General features: G+C 51.0%; 1 pseudogene; it reads right to left on the reverse strand.

Moving 5' to 3' along the window:
- Positions 1-2,731: 2,731 nt before the first annotated feature.
- LOC109743024 (probably inactive leucine-rich repeat receptor-like protein kinase At5g48380) lies at positions 2,732-3,631 on the reverse strand (annotated as a pseudogene).
- Positions 3,632-3,843: the final 212 nt, after the last annotated feature.

Raw genomic sequence — 3,843 nt, forward strand, 5'->3', positions numbered from 1 at the left:
GATATCAAAACCATGGCACTATGAATAACAAACAACGTACGGGTAAGATAATTATACAAGTAACTATATATCTAAATCACACAAACATGATTTTTTTTATATATAAAAGATAAGAACAAGAGGCTCACCCCACAAGGTGGTGCCGGCGACAGGACGGTGCGGACGATCGACGGTGGTTAGGACGGAGACGGGAAGGCACTAAGTAAACCACACCTACATATGCAAACTAAGAGTTATTTTGAGCTCAAATTGCATATAAATCAAATAAAGTACCACATATAATTCCTCCCAAATTACTAAAACCCATAAATTAATCACTATATAAAGCATTGCAAGAGTTAATCTAGCAATGAGAGATGAAAGGACAAAATTGCTTACCTTTGTGATCACTTGAATGGATGGGGGCCTTCAAATCTTGACAAAATTTGGGCAAAATGTGTGATGAGCTCGAGGTAGAGGGGAAGAACAGAGAGGAGAGGGGAAAGGGGAAAAACAGAGCGAGCTCGATTGCGGATGGACGAAGGGTTTATATAGGGCGACCTTTAGTACCGGTTCGTGCCACGAACCGGTACTAAAGGTGCTGGAGGGGCCCCAGACTGACAACATCCTGCCACCACTCTCTTTAGCACCGGTTCGTGGCACGAACCGGTGCTACAAGTTCGGCACGAGCCGGTACTAATGAGAGCAGCCCGCCTAGCCGTTGGAATCGGCACTAATGGTCACATTGTGCCGGCTCAAATACAAACCGGAACTAATGAGCTGAACATTAGGCCCTTTTTCTATTAGTGAGAACACCTACATCTCTGACCTGATGGGCATGGCACGACGACACAGGTCAGAGGCTAGCCTATCTTGCTCATGACCTTCGCTGGTGAGCGTGTTCGTCTTTCTCTCGGTGCTCGATGCGTGTATGTAATGAGAGGAGTGTTGTGCTGGTAAAAAATAAAACGAAATTTGTACAAAAAGCCCAGTGCTAATGTATAGCACGTGCCAACCCGGGGGATGCAATTGCGTTATTTTTCTTACGACTGTGCCCTCATAGGGGGTCTTTTTGCTGCATTGTTTTGGTCCGTGCGCACTTATCGGTGCTGGGTCACGAATGGGCTCGGAGGCCTTCTTTTCGTCCGTGTGCACTTTTTAGTGCCGGGTCACGGGTTGGGCTCAGAGGCCTCTTTTATTTGTGCTCTTTGACATCTTTCACAGCTGACAGCCGTGCATGATCCCCGTGTTGGCGATGTAATAGACAGAGTCCGTCTAATAAACCCGTCGCGTGTCAGTTAGACTTCCGGTACGGTCCTAAAGTAACGATTCCCTTCGGGCGTCCCTGAAAAACTCGAATATGGCCCAACTTAGCCCGTTTCAGGCCGCCAAGGCCCGTTCGGCCGTTCCCCTTCCACTCTCAATTTCTCGTCTCGCCGCCGCAAGTTCCTCTTCTGGATGAAAAGAAGGCCGTGGTCCGTCCAGGGCTGCGCCGCTGCGGGTCTCCGTCGCCGTCGGCAGTTGCAGCGTCAGTCCGCCAGCCGCCAGGCTAGAAGGAGATGCCATCCAATTCATCCGTCGCCGTCGGCAGTTGAATCCTGGCCAAGGAGATCGGAGGGGCGGCGGTCATCTCGTCGGGGACCTGCGCTGCGCGACCGCTGACAAGTGCTCCAACAGGTCCGTGTCCCAAGTATCCCGTCCGGGTCGCGACCGCTGAGTGTTATCTGTGGCATCGCCGGGGCAGTGCAGTACGAGCACCTACCAGTCCGGGAGAAGCACGATTTCAGTCTCTGGCAGCGAAGAACGCGAATTCCGGCCGGTGGCCGCCGTGGCGGACGCAGTACTACCGCGGACGGCGAAGAGTCTGGCGTGCAGCCGACGCGGCCGGACGAGCTGCAGCGCGCACGGACGCGGCGAGCAGCCCCGCGGGGTCGGCGTGTCTTGAGATCTTGGTCCATTATTTATATATAGTTCTAGCATTAACCGGTCTGGAGGTGCGCCGTGCGCCCTGGGCTAGTAAACTCGGACGCAGCCGGACGAGAATGGTGCCAGTGCTGCTCGTGCTTTGGAGGTTGATGAGACCTCCATGCCAGAGCCAGCAGCTACCGTTGTAGGAGTACGCGGCGCAGAAGCAGTCACCGAGACACGAGCGCTCGCCGCGGCTACGACACCCCGCACGTCGCTCGGGAGCCACACGTTGGGCTTGGGCATGGCATACAAACCGTCGACGCTCTGGGTGCCGCCGCCGCCGCGCGTGCACTGCTGCAGCGTTCTCGACGCACGCTGCGCCTTGGGCTGCGAGGATCCACTGGCCGGCTGACGTCAGGAGCTTGATCTGACCCGTCACGTCCTTTCAGGGTACTCCCTGGGGACATCCTCCCAGTACAAGACGATCGGTACGCAATATGCATGCGTTCAAGAAGGGCAAAGCATGAAAATGGGGAGAAAAACACTGCTGAAGCGCAGAGTTATACTATAGGCTAGCCGGAGCTGCCTTGTTTGTGTTCCGTTAGAAATGCCGGCAGGGTACATAACTAATCACGGCCAGTTGATGCCTCGCATCTTTCTAGAAGAGTTGAACTTGACATACTGTATGTATTTACAAACACCGGCAGTGTGGCTAGTTGCCGGGCATACATATCATGTGAATTAAGACAACCGTTGCTGCAAGGAACATACTAAGATTATTGTCAGAAGTGCTCAGTTGGCCTCCCGAAGCTATGGCAGAAGAATTTCCAGAACAACAAGTGAATCATATCCGAACGACGTAGGCATGGAACTTCTCGGAGCAGACGAAGCAGTGTGGGAAGTAGAAGGCCACCACGAACCCCACGATGAATCCGATGGCCGCTCCAATGCTGGACTGGTCGTTGAGCCTGTGCAGCCTGATTCGTACTGGTCTCCATCTTCTCCTTGAGGGGGGCGGGGGGGGGGGGATCATCCAAGGGTGAACCACAAAGCCCTTGGTTACCAACAAAGTTCGAAGCCCCAAACTTCTTCTCTAGCAAATAAGGATGAGTCCGCAACATTGAATATGACTAACCGATCAAGCAAATCGAATTGCGGTGGAATTTCACTGCCGAGTTGGTTATGCTGGAGGTTGAGGACATTCAGATATGTCATGTTTGAGATATTCTGTAGGATCGGACCTGAAAAACTATTGTACGAAAGGTCCAGATATGTCAAATACGACATCTCCCGTGAAATGTCCTGAGGGATTGGTCATGAAAAATTGTTATTTGACAGGTCCAGGTCGGTCACGCTTGAACAGTACTGTAGACCACGAGGAAATGCAGCTTGAAGTCCAAGGTTGCCGAGACGCAGAGAGAAAATCATATTCTCGTCAGGGTGCCAACATTCCACACCAGTAAAGAGGCAGATGTAACCTTCGGTGGCATTTTTTGGCATTTTTAAAGATCCATGAGGATTTGAGTACACCGTTGGGATCATTCACTGATTGTTGCACATACTTCATGCACTGGATATCAGCTTCAGAACCAAAACACAACGATGAGCAGCTCAAGAGTAAAACCAAAAGGAGGAACTTGGTATCATCAGTCATCGCAAGGATGGAGTGAAACAAACAGCAGCTCTGCTCGGCCAAAATCTGCAGCTTGTAAATTCCGGCGTCACCTGATCAAAGCTTGTGTAAGAACACTTGAACACGCTACTTGAAAAAATAAGAAATAATTTGCCCAGATATGATGACACCACAAAGTAGACTCCAAGACCAAGAGCGCTAATAAAAAAAGTCTGGAAACACTTGTTTTGTTAATTTCATGTAATTCTGGCAATATGAGGTGCTTCAGAAAACTCACCAGTTGATCCAGGCAAATCAGAAGCCACATCTGCAGTAGATGAACG

The sequence above is a fragment of the Aegilops tauschii genome, chromosome 3 (genome assembly GCF_002575655.3).
Source record: "Aegilops tauschii subsp. strangulata cultivar AL8/78 chromosome 3, Aet v6.0, whole genome shotgun sequence".
NCBI lineage: Eukaryota > Viridiplantae > Streptophyta > Magnoliopsida > Poales > Poaceae > Aegilops > Aegilops tauschii.